This window comes from Oncorhynchus gorbuscha, unplaced genomic scaffold (assembly GCF_021184085.1).
Source record: "Oncorhynchus gorbuscha isolate QuinsamMale2020 ecotype Even-year unplaced genomic scaffold, OgorEven_v1.0 Un_scaffold_1584, whole genome shotgun sequence".
Taxonomy (NCBI): domain Eukaryota; kingdom Metazoa; phylum Chordata; class Actinopteri; order Salmoniformes; family Salmonidae; genus Oncorhynchus; species Oncorhynchus gorbuscha.
In genome coordinates, this window is record NW_025746319.1 from 84,145 (window position 1) to 97,874 (window position 13,730).

At 48.8% G+C, this 13,730-nt stretch overlaps 1 pseudogene; it reads left to right on the plus strand.

The window, feature by feature from the left end:
• The first annotated feature begins 279 nt into the window (after positions 1-279).
• LOC124023315 lies at positions 280-7,077 on the plus strand (annotated as a pseudogene).
• The last annotated feature ends 6,653 nt before the right edge of the window (positions 7,078-13,730 follow it).

Below are 13,730 nucleotides of genomic sequence, written 5' to 3' on the forward strand. Positions count from 1 at the left end.
ATAACCTTAACCGTGTTTAAACGTCAACTTGCATGAGGGTAAGGCCATCCACAAGGAACCTGATAACACGACTCCCTCTGGACAGACACCGTTTGACAGTCAAAGGAGGAGGAGGGGGCGGGATCAACATTGTTGTTCTATGACGTGTCTCTTCCCTTTTTACATCCAATGAAGACTTGAGAATAATTCGCAGGACCACGCCCTTAAGCAACCACTGTAGGCCAATCGTTTTTAAGCATGGTGAGAAAAAAGGCGGGGTTTCAGTTAACAAGCACGTTGACATGAGATTCTCTCAGTCGACGACTCCTTCAGTTTGTTTAGTACCGGGGCGACCAGCGTTTAGACACCCGATGTTTTCACAATGCGGATCTAACTTCAACAACAGCTGGGGGGCTTTTAAAAAATTATTATATATTTTTTTAGCGTTTCCACGGCTAGTTACCAATCCATCCGATCAGTATTCACATCTATAAGGAAGTTTACAAAAAAACGGGAGGGGAGGGAGGGTGTGGGTGGGGGGGTACCCACATATAATAAACCGTAACGTAATAATAGACGCTTAATTGTGATTTTTTATTATGGAGGAGAAGAAGGAGAAGGAGGGCGAAGCGGAGATCCAGGAGCACGGTCCCGAACATTGGTTCTCCAAATGGGAGCGGCAGTGTTTGGCCGAAGCGGAGCGACAGGAGCCGAGCGACGACGAGGCGGAGCAAAGTCGGCAGAAACTATGGCATCTTTTCCAAAATTCAGCCACTGCGGTCGCACAGCTATACAAAGGTCCGGAATAATACTTCATTAACATCTAGTATTATTAGCTAATTAAGATAGCTTTTTTTAAATGTTAATTGTCAGCTATCAGAGTGGAGTGGCAAGGCAAACAAAGGACATTAAGGCGATCTAGTTTGCTGTTTTTTTGTTTTGTTTGGCAACCATTTTAGACCCTACTTGTAGTCTTATTAGTTTTATATATTAGATACATTGTTAATTAACATTGTCTAAGATTAATGTACAGATTGTCATATTATTATAACCCCCCCTGCTGAGTTCTCTAGTTGACAGGTCCAGGAACAGTAGCTCGGGAACTAACTAAAGATATCATAGATATATGTTATATTTTGACCTCTTTTACATCGTTCAAGTGATTTGATTTGCATGTCTTTGTTTACTAATGTCAGGTTTTGACAAAAACATTTTTTGTCTCGAGTTAACTTTGCAGTCTGACCGTAAACGCAGAACAAAATGGCGAAGCGCAGGGAGGAGTTGTGTTGAAAATAACTATTTAAAAAAAAACAATTATTATTATTAACCACCACCAAGCTGTTTCTGTTTTGTCTGACACTCGGTCCTCTTGGCACATTCACAACACTTTGACCATTCACCTTGTCTGGTCAATCAATTTTAAAAACGACGAGGTGAATTATTATAACGCTGATCAATGCGTTAACTAGGACAAAATGGCGATTGGGTTATGACTAAATGTTATCTATCCGACTTAGTGTATAGTTGTTATTCTACTAGTTTATCACAATATTTTGACGGTGCATTCTACATCCACGTCTCTAGTGAAACAACCACTAATGCCGTGATAACTAAATTAGTTGGGCCCAAGCCAGTGTTCAGATACTAAATAACTGTCGCCTGGTTTCTTTGCTATATAGGTTTGGTCTTAAGGCATATAAACACAGTGACTGATGCAGCTCAGTCAGACAAAATGGCGTTGCTTAGCCAAGTTGAAGGGTCAAAGTAGAGAAAGTTGTCTATTCAAAGTTATACGGGCCTGGAAGAAAAGAAGAAAAAAAAAAGTCGCAGTCTTTGCCAGACGATGTCGTATGATTAGACACAAGCATGGACTTAATGGCATGTATTGGTTTTATGAATGTCAAGTTGCTCCCGTTGTTCATATTTTCCTTTTTGTGTGTGTGTGTGTGTGTGTGTGTGTGTGTGTGTGTGTGTGTGTGTGTGTGTGTGTGTGTGTGTGTGTGTTTTCAGACAGAGTTTGTCAACAGCAGGGTCTGTCTCTCTGGGTTCCCTTCCAGAACGCAGCTACTGCCGTCACCAACCTATACAAAGGTAACTAAATGCTGAGTTTAACTTGCTTTATTGTGTGTTTTTTTGTCTTGTGGCTGTGTGACACACTGTTGAGTGTCTGTGTTTTTACCAGGCTAGGTTTTCCCTGGGGACACTCGGATGAACAACAACACAGTCTACCACCCTAACCCTTCCCCTCCTCTCTTCCCTAGCCACACACCCATACTCCGTGCTGTAGCTAGACCACCAGGGTCCTGTTCACTAAGGAGGAAAATGAAGAGAACATTCTGATGTGGGGAACCTGTCCAATAGAAAATGCTTGTTTTTTTTCTGTTGCAAGATGCTTTCTATGTTGTGCACTGTTAAATACATCCCTGTGTGTGTGTGTGTGTGTGGGGGGGGGTTGTTTCTATTGAGCTCAGTTTCAATGCTATTACTGCAGTAAGTCAATATGGAAATGTCTTGGAGACTAGTTCTACCTGTTATTAATTCTACCTGTTATTAATTCTACCTGTTATTAATGCTACCTAATGCTACCTGTTATTAATGCTCTACCTGCTATTAGTGCAGTAAGTCATTATGTAAATGTCTTGGAGACTAATGCTACCAGCTATTATTGCTACCAGCTATTAATGCTACCTGTTATTAATGCTACCAGCTATTAATTCTACCTGCTATTAGTGCAGTAAGTCATTATGTAAATGTCTTGGAGACTAATGCTACCAACTATTATTGCTACCAGCTATTAATGCTACCAGCTATTAATGCTACCAGCTATTAATGCTACCAGCTATTAATGTAAACGTCTTGGAGACTAATTCTACCTGCTATTAATTCTACCTGCTATTAATGCTACCTGCTATTAATTCTACCTGCTATTACCACAGTAAGTCTTGGAGACTAATTCTACCTGTAATGTTAATGTGGTAAATGACTTGATTTATCTCTTCTGTGTTGCTGCTCGTCTGCTATGGACACTGCTACTGACTGACTGGTCTTCAGTCTGTAACACACAGCTTGTTTCTCACTGGTGAAACCTACCCCCCCCCCCCCCCATCCAACCTCTCACTCTCTCTCTCCCTCTCTCCTGCCCCCTCACAGAGTAACTAGAGTCCCACCAGCGGAGCTATGAGTTGGGGGTCCAGCGGGCGTACCAGGGTCGTAATAAAGACATGAAACCTGCCCCCCCCACCCCCCAATCCAACCTCTCACCCTCTCTCTCCCTCTCCTGCCCCCTCAGAATCACTAGAGTCCCACCAGCGGAGCTATGAGTTGGGGGTCCAGCGGGCGTACCAGGGTCGTAATAAAGACATGAAACCTGCCCCCCACCCCCCCAATCCAACCTCTCACCCTCTCTCTCCCTCTCCTCCCCCCCTCACAGAGTCACTAGAGTCCCACCAGCGGAGCTATGAGTTGGGGGTCCAGCGGGCGTACCAGCGTCGTAATAAAGACATGCTGGCCTGGGTGAAGAAGAGGAGGAGAAACATCAGGAGGGAGGACCTCATCAGCTTTTTGTGTGGCAAGGCCCCGCCCCCACGCAACCCCGTCGCGACGCACAGACACCCAAACACGGCCACGCCCTCTCTGTGATGTCGCCCGGCAGGCCGCCGTCCACGGAGAGCGGGTCGTCTGTCGAGGCTGACCTGCAGCCCTTCAGAGAGGCCATCGCACTGCACGGTGAGACAGACGCACACACTGCACGGTGAGACAGACGCACACACTGCACGGTGAGACAGACGCACACACTGCACGGTGAGACAGACGCACACACTGCACGGTGAGACAGACGCACACACTGCACGGTGAGACAGACGCACACACTGCACGGTGAGACAGACGCACACACTGCGCGGTGAGACAGACGCACACACTGCACGGTGAGACAGACGCACACACTGCGCGGTGAGACAGACGCACACACTGCGCGGTGAGACAGACGCACACACTGCACGGTGAGACAGACGCACACACTGCGCGGTGAGACAGACGCACACACTGCGCGGTGAGACAGACGCACACACTGCGCGGTGAGACAGACGCACACACTGCGCGGTGAGACAGACGCACACACTGCGCGGTGAGACAGACGCACACACTGCACGGTGAGACAGACGCACACACTGCACGGTGAGACAGACGCACACACTGCACGGTGAGACAGACGCACACACTGCACGGTGAGACAGACGCACACACTGCACGGTGAGACAGACGCACACACTGCACGGTGAGACAGACGCACACACTGCACGGTGAGACAGACGCACACACTGCACGGTGAGACAGACGCACACACTGCACGGTGAGACAGACGCACACACTGCACGGTGAGACAGACGCACACACTGCACGGTGAGACAGACGCACACACTGCACGGTGAGACAGACGCACACACTGCACGGTGAGACAGACGCACACACTGCGCGGTGAGACAGACGCACACACTGCGCGGTGAGACAGACGCACACACTGCGCGGTGAGACAGACGCACACACTGCACGGTGAGACAGACGCACACACTGCACGGTGAGACAGACGCACACACTGCCGGTGAGACAGACGCGCACACTGCACGGTGAGACAGACGCCCACTGCGGTGAGACAGACCACACTGCACGGTGAGACAGACGACACACTGCACGGTGAGACAGAGCCCAGCTGAGCTACCTACTGCACGGTGAGACAGACGCACACACTGGGTGAGACAGAGCCCAGGTGAGACAGACGCACACACTGCACGGTGAGACAGACGCACACACTGCACGGTGAGACAGACGCACACACTGCACGGTGAGACAGACGCACACACTGCACGGTGAGACAGACGCACACACTGCACGGTGAGACAGACGCACACAGCACGGTAGCTACCACAGCCAAGACAAACGACACTGCACGGTGAGACGCCAGACGCACCAGCGGTGAGACAGACGCACACACTGCACGGTGAGACAGACCCACACTGCACGGTGAGACAGACGCACACACTGCACGGTGAGACAGACGCACACACTGCCGGTGAGACAGACGCACCACTGCACGGTGAGACAGACGCCCACTGCACGGTGAGACAGACGCACACACTGCACGGTGAGACAAACCACTGACGGTGAATATTAGACCAGACACTGCACGGTGAGAGATCAGACGCACACACTGCACGGTGAGACAGACGCAAACACTGCAAGGTGAGACAAAAAACACACTGCGGTGAGAAAACACACTGCCGGTGAGACAGACGCACGGAACTGATGAGACAGATTCAATTTGGCTGGCTCTTGCCCAGCTAGCTACCTAGCCAAGACCGAAGTGGCTGGCCTAGCCCACCTGTATACCAAGACAAACGAACTGGTTGCCATAAGCCCAGCTAGCTACCTAGCCAAGACAAACGAACTGGCTGGCCATTAGCCCACCTGCTACCTAGCCAAGATTATTATTCAATTGGTAATAGCCCAGCTAGCTACCAGCCAAGACCTGAGTGGCTGGCCATTAGCCCAGCTAGCTACTAGCCAAACCCTGACTTATTATTGCCCAGCTAATACCCCAAACCCTGACTGACTCCAGGCCTGCCAAACCCTGACAGTCTCTGTCACACCTGTAAACTAATATTATTATTATTGTTGTAATCCCCTCCAGATATTGTAGCTCAAACACTCAAGTGTCATTTAAAAAAATAAAATGCTTAAAACAATGTCCTGCAATACTAATGATTAATTATTAATTTGGATTCTCTCTCTTGTTGTAATTCCCCTCCAGGCCTGAGTGTCTCTGTCACACCTGTATACTAATATTATTATTAATATTGTTGTAATCCCCCTCCAGGCCTGAGTGTCTCTGTCACACCTGTTTACTAATATTATTATTATTATTATGTAATCCCCCTCCAGGCCTGAGTGTCTCTGTCACACCTGTTCTAGATATTATTAATATTGTTGTGAATTCCCCTCCAGGCCTGAGAGTCTCTGTCACACCTGTTTACTAGATTATTATTATTATTATTATGTGATATGTTCTAGAATGTGTAGAGGAAGTGTGATATGTTCTAGAATGTGTAGAGGAAGTGTGATATGTTCTAGAATGTGTAGAGGAAGTGTGATATGTTCTAGAATGTGTAGAGGAAGTGTGATTATTCTTATTAATATTGTTGTAATTCCCCTCCAGGCCTGAGTGGGGCGATGGCCAGTATATCCGTTCGTTCCGGTGCCCCTGGCTCTCCGACGCACCTAACACGCGACAGCCCCGCCACTCCGCAGCCGGGTCGTAACCGTAGGAACGGTCTCCACGACGTCGACCTGAACACCTTCATCGCCGAGGAGATGGCGCTCCATTTGGAGAACGCCGCGGCCACCGCTGCAGCCAATAGGAAGAGGGCGTCTGCCCAGTGCAGTGACGTCATCACAGACTCGCCCACCCATAAACGCAACCGGATGCTCTGAGTGTCCCCGGATATCACGCACACACACACACATCGACCACACACGCACACACACGCACATCGACCACACACGCGCACACACACGCACACGCACACACATCGACCACACACGCACGCACACGCTCAAGGCACGTTTCACACACACACAAATTGCACACACTAGATATTTCTACTTTGCTATATCGCGGCCCGAGCTGATTGGATGATGACTCGCCCACCAGGCTGGCCAATCAAACCCTCCCAACCTGGCACCTCCCCCTCTGTTGTTTATAAAAAAAAATAAAAAAAGAGAAATGTAAATGATTAAAAAGCCACTTATCCCCTCCTCCCTCTCCGTCATCCCTCCTTTCCTGCGTTCCCTCCTTTCCTCGTGGTTGGCATGACAACGACTTGGAATGATAGCACAAACAGACTGGTAGCTCACCAGCAGCCTGTCTAGACCTCTGGGATGAAACTGTGTTGGCCATGTGTTCTGAGTGGTGGGCTAGGTGGGGAAATGGGACAGACCTGTCCCCCCCCCCTAGAGGTGTGTTGGGGTCCTGAGGCCTAGAAGCCTTCCTGTATAGTAGCCCCTCCCCCCCTCCTGTTACTAGAGGTGTGTTGGGGTCCTGAGGCCTAGAAGCCTTCCTGTATAGTAGCCCCTCCCCCCTCCTGTTACTAGAGGTGTGTTGGGGTCCTGAGGCCTAGAAGCCTTCCTGTATAGTAGCCCCTCCCCCCTCCTGTTACTAGAGGTGTGTTGGGGTCCTGAGGCCTAGAAGCCTTCCTGTATAGTAGCCCCTCCCCCTCCTGTTACTAGAGGTGTGTTGGGGTCCTGAGGCCTAGAAGCCTTCCTGTATAGTAGCCCCTCCCCCCTCCTGTTACTAGAGGTGTGTTGGGGTCCTGAGGCCTAGAAGCCTTCCTGTATAGTAGCCCCTCCCCCTCCTGTTACTAGAGGTGTGTTGGGGTCCTGAGGCCTAGAAGCCTTCCTGTATAGTAGCCCCTCCCCCTCCTGTTACTAGAGGTGTGTTGGGGTCCTGAGCCTTCCTGAAGCCTTCCTGTATAGTAGCCCCTCCCCTCTCTCAAGCGACTGTGGCTCTTGTCTCCCTCCTCTCTGTGTGTGTTGGACAGAACTGCCACTAAGTGTGTGTGTGACTTTGCCTTTTGAGGAAGCTGCTATCTCTGGCACAGCGGGAAGTTCTGGGTTGTGTGTCTGCCAGCACGTCTGTGTGTGTGTCTGTGTGTGTGTCTGTGTGTGTGTCTGTGTGTGTGTCTGTGTGTGTGTCTGTGTGTGTGTCTGTGTGTGTGTCTGTGTGTGTGTCTGTGTGTGTGTCTGTGTGTGTGTTCGTTGAGCACAATCCTGACTGGATTCATGTGTATTTGTGTTTTTGTTTTATAAAGCCTCCACCCCAATAGCTCTTCCTGTCTGCTCTCTCTAACCTTTAACCCCAAGTCCTCTTATCTACAGTGTATATACGCTATGACAACTAGGTTCTGCTGTTGTATGATGCAGACATACATGTGGTACATATTGTAAAAAAAATAAAAAATAAACAATTGTAAAAAAAAAAGAAAAAGAAATGCAAAACCATTTGAATTGTTTAAAATGTAAAATAATGATTCTGGCATTAAACAAACCAAGCTTTTAACTATGGACCGTTTCTGAATGTTTTCTCTTTACTGTTTAGACCAGGCTAGTTGACCAGGCGAGTATTAATTGTGGTCTACTAGCCTGGGGATAGTACTGTTTAGACCAGGCTAGTTGACCAGGCTAGTATTAATTGTGGTCTACTAGCCTGGGGATAGTACTGTTTAGACCAGGCTAGTATTAATTGTGGTCTACTAGCCTGGGGACAGTGCTGTTTAGACCAGGCTAGTTGACCAGGCTAGTATTGTGGTCTACTAGCCTAGGGATAGTACTGTTGAGACCAGGCTAGTTGACCAGGTGAGTATTAATTGTGGTCTACTAGCCTGGGGATAGTACTGTTGAGACCAGGCTAGTTGACCAGGCTAGTATTAATTGTGGTCTACTAGCCTGGGGACAGTGCTGTGTTGACCAGGCTAGTTGACCAGGCTAGTATTAATTGTGGTCTACTAGCCTGGGGATAGTACTGTGTTGACCAGGCTAGTATTAATTGTGGGTACTGTAGTGCTAAAAGCCAGGGATTGTGGTCTACTAGCCTGGGGATGTACTGTGTTGACCAGGCTAGTATTAATTGTGGTATACTAGCCTAGGGATAGTACTGTTGAGACCAGGCTAGTTGACCATTAATTGTGGTCTACTAGCCTGGGGACAGTGCTGTGTTGACCAGGCTAGTTGACCAGGCAGTCTACTAGCCTGGGGATAGTGCTGTTTGACCAGGCTAGTTGACCAGGCTAGTATTAATTGTGGTCTACTAGCCTGGGGATAGTGCTAGTATTTTAGACCAGGCTAGTTGACCAGGCTAGTATTAATTGTGGTCTACTAGCCTGGGGATAGTACTGTTTAGACCAGGCTAGTATTAATTGGTCTACTAGCCTGGGGATAGTACTGTTGGTCTACTAGCCTGGGGAGACCAGGCTAGTATTAATTGAGGTCTACTAGCCTGGGGACAGGCTGTTTAGACCAGGCTAGTATTAATTGTGGTAGCCTGGGGACAGTACTGTTTAGACCAGGCTAGTGGTCTACTAGCCTGGGGATAGTACTGTTTAGACCAGGCTAGCCTGGGGACAGTACTGTTTAGACCAGGCTAGTATTAATTGTGGTCTACTAGCCTGGGGATAGTGCTGTTTAGACCAGGCTAGTTGACCAGGCTAGTATTAATTGTGGTCTACTAGCCTGGGGATAGTACTGTTTAGACCAGGCTAGTATTAATTGTGGTCTACTAGCCTGGGGATAGTACTGTTTAGACCAGGCTAGTTGACCAGGCTAGTATTAATTGTGGTCTACTAGCCTGGGGATAGTCTGTTTACTGACCAGGCCTGTGGTCTACTAGCCTGGGGATAGTACTGTTTAGACCAGGCTAGTATTAATTGTGGTCTACTAGCCTGGGGATAGTACTGTTTAGACCAGGCTAGTTGACCAGGCTAGTATTAATTGTGGTCTACTAGCCTGGGGATAGTACTGTTTTAGACCAGGCTAGTATTAATTGTGGTCTACTAGCCTGGGGATAGTTGACCTGCTAGTATTTATTGGTCTACTAGCCTGGGGATAGTACTGTTTAGACCAGGCTAGTATTAATTGTGGTCTACTAGCCTGGGGATAGTACTGTTGACCAGGCTAGTATTAATTGTGGTCTACTAGCCTAGTTGACCAGGCTAGTATTAATTGTGGTCTACTAGCCTGGGGATAGTACTGTTGAGACCAGGCTAGTTGACCAGGCTAGTATTAATTGTGGTCTACTAGCCTGGGGATAGTACTGTTGAGACCAGGCTAGTTGACCAGGCTAGTATTAATTGTGGTCTACTAGCCTGGGGATAGTACTGTTTAGACCAGGCTAGTTGACCAGGCTATTGTGGTCTACTAGCCTGGGGAATTGTAGACCAGGGTCTACTAGCCTGGGGATAGTGCTGTTTAGACCAGGATAGTTGACCAGGCTAGTATTAATTGTGGTCTACTAGCCTGGGGATAGTGCTGTGTTGACCAGGCTAGTATTAATTGTGGTCTACTAGCCTGGGGATAGTGCTGTTTAGACCAGGCTAGTTGACCAGGCTAGTATTAATTGTGGTCTACTATCCTGGGGACAGTGCTGTTTAGACCAGGCTAGTATTAATTGAGGTCTACTAGCCTGGGGACAGTACTGTTTAGACCAGGCTAGTATTAATTGTGGTCTACTAGCCTGGGGATAGTACTGTTTAGACCAGGCTAGTATTAATTGTTATCTACTAGCCTGGGGATAGTACTGTTTAGACCAGGCTAGTATTAATTGCGGTCTACTAGCCTGGGGACAGTGCTGTTTAGACCAGGCTAGTATTAATTGAGGTCTACTAGCCTGGGGATAGTGCTGTTTAGACCAGGCTAGTATTAATTGAGGTCTACTAGCCTGGGGACAGTGCTGTTTAGACCAGGCTAGTTCACCAGGCGAGTATTAATTGCGGTCTACTAGCCTGGGGACAGTGCTGTGTTGACCAGGCTAGTTGACCAGGCTAGTTGACCAGGCTAGTATTAATTGCGGTCTACTAGCCTGGGGACAGTGCTGTGTTGACCGGGCTAGTATTAATTGTGGTCTACTAGCCTGGGGATAGTGCTGTTTAGACCAGGCTAGTTGACCAGGCTAGTATTAATTGTGGTCTACTAGCCCGGGGATAGTGCTGTTTAGACCAGGCTAGTTGACCAAGCTAGTATTAATTGTGGTCTACTAGCCTGGGGACAGTGCTGTTTAGACCAGGTTTAGTATTAATTGAGGTCTACTAGCCTGGGGATAGTGCTGTTGAGACCAGGCTAGTTGACCAGGCTAGTATTAATTGTGGTCTACTAGCCTGGGGATAGTACTGTTTAGACCAGGCTAGTATTAATTGTGGTCTACTAGCCTGGGATAGTGCTGTTTAGACCAGGCTAGTTGACCAGGCTAGTATTAATTGTGGTCTACTAGCCTGGGGATAGTACTGTTGAGACCAGGCAAGTATTAATTGAGGCTGACCATTGCCCAAAGTCCTTAAATTCCATCACTGTTTTTAACTATGAACGGACTCTGAGGATCAGTCTGTTTTTAACTATGAATGGACTCTGAGGATCAGTCTGTTTTTAACTATGAACGGACTCTGAGGATCAGTCTGTTTTTAACTATGACTCTGAGGATCAGTCTGTTTTTAACTATGACTCTGAGGATCAGTCTGTTTTTAACTATGGACTCTGAGGATCAGTCTGTTTTTAACTATGACTCTGAGGATCAGTCTGTTTTTAACTATGGACTCTGAGGATCAGTCTGTTTTTAACTATGACTCTGAGGATCAGTCTGTTTTTAACTATGAACGGACTCTGAGGATCAGTCTGTTTTTAACTATGAACGGACTGAGGATCAGTCTGTTTTTAACTATGAACAGACTCTGAGGATCAGTCTGTTTTTAACTATGGACTCTGAGGATCAGTCTGTTTTTAACTATGACTCTGAGGATCAGTCTGTTTTTAACTATGGACTCTGAGGATCAGTCTGTTTTTAACTATGACTCTGAGGATCAGTCTGTTTTTAACTATGGACTCTGAGGATCAGTCTGTTTTTAACTATGACTCTGAGGATCAGTCTCTCTGAGGATCAGTCTGTTTTTAACTATGACTCTGAGGATCAGTCTGTTTTTAACTATGACTCTGAGGATCAGTCTGTTTTTAACTATGAACGGACTCTGAGGATCAGTCTGTTTTTAACTATGACTCTGAGGATCAGTCTGTTTTTAACTATGACTCTGAGGATCAGTCTGTTTTTAACAGTTGAACCATCACATTACTGTTACAGGAACAAAACGATGATCCACTTCCCCGAGTCGTGTTGAGTTGGCGTGCCGACGGGGAGCTTGATGTGTTGTAACCGTGTTGAGTTGGCGTGCCGACGGGGAGCTTGATGTGTTGTAACCGTGTTGAGTTGGCGTGCCGACGGGGAGCTTGATGTGTTGTAACCGTGTTGAGTTGGCGTGCCGACGGGGAGCTTGATGTGTTGTAACCGTGTTGAGTTGGCGTGCCGACGGGGGGCTTGATGTGTTGTAACCGTGTTGAGTTGGCGTGCCGACGGGATCTTGATGTGTTGTAACCGTGTTGAGTTGGCGTGCCGACGGGAGTTTGATGTGTTGTAACCGTGTTGAGTTGGCGTGCCGACGCCGACGGGAGCTTGATGTGTTGTAACCGTGTTGAGTTGGCGTGCCGACGGGATCTTGATGTGTTGTAACCGTGTTGAGTTGGCGTGCCGACGGGAGCTTGATGTGTTGTAACCGTGTGTTGGCGGCCACATGGGGGCTGCAGGAGCATCACCACCGCAGTTCACCTTTATGCCACATGGGGGCTGAAGAGACCAACATCACCACCGCAGTTCACCTTTATGCCACATGGGGGCTGCAGAGACCAACATCACCACCGCAGCTTATGCCACATGGGGGCTGCAGAGACCAACCCACCACCGCAGTTCACCTTTATGCCACATGGGGGCTGCAGAGACCAACATCACCACCGCAGTTCACCTTTATGCCACATGGGGGCTGCAGAGACCAACCCACCACCGCAGTTCACCTTTATGCCACATGGGGGCTGCAGAGACCAACATCACCACCGCAGTTCACCTTTATGCCACATGGGGGCTGCAGAGACCATGCCACATCACCACCGCAGTTCACCTTTATGCCACATGGGGGCTGCAGAGACCAACATCACCACCGCAGTTCACCTTTATGCCACATGGGGGCTGCAGAGACCAACCCACCACCGCAGTTCACCTTTATGCCACATGGGGGCTGCAGAGACCAACCCACCACCGCAGTTCACCTTTATGCCACATGGGGGCTGCAGAGACCAACCCACCACCGCAGTTCACCAGTTTTATGCCACATGGGGGCTGCAGAGACCAACCCACCACCGCAGTTCACCTTTATGCCACATGGGGGCTGCAGAGACCAACCCACCACCGCAGTTCACCTTTATGCCACATGGGGGCTGCAGAGACCAACCCACCACCGCAGTTCACCTTTATGCCACATGGGGGCTGCAGAGACCAACCCACCACCGCAGTTCACCTTTATGCCACATGGGGCTGCAGAGACCAACCCACCACCGCAGTTCACCATGTGGGGGCTGCAGAGACCAACCCACCACCAGTTCACCTTTATGCCACATGGGGGCTGCAGAGACCAACCCACCACCGCAGTTCACCTTTATGCCACATGGGGGCTGCAGGGGCTTTATGCCACATGGGGGCTGCAGACCAACCCACCACCGCAGTTCACCTTTATGCCACATGGGGGCTGCAGAGACCAACATCACCACCCATCTCTTCAGACCAACATCACCACCCATCTCTTCAGACAACAGACACCACAGAATCTCCTCAGACCACAGATACCACATAATCTCCTGTCTCCTCAGACCACAGACACCACAGAATCTCCTGTCTCCTCAGACCACAGACACCACAGAATCTCCTGTCTCCTCAGACCACAGACACCACAGAATCTCCTGTCTCCTCAGACACCACAGAATCTCCTCAGACAACAGACTCCACAGATTCTCCTGTTTCCTCAGACCACAGACACCACAGAATCTCCTCAGACCACAGACACCACAGAATCTCCTGTCTCCTCAGACCACAGACACCACAGAATCTCCTCAGACCA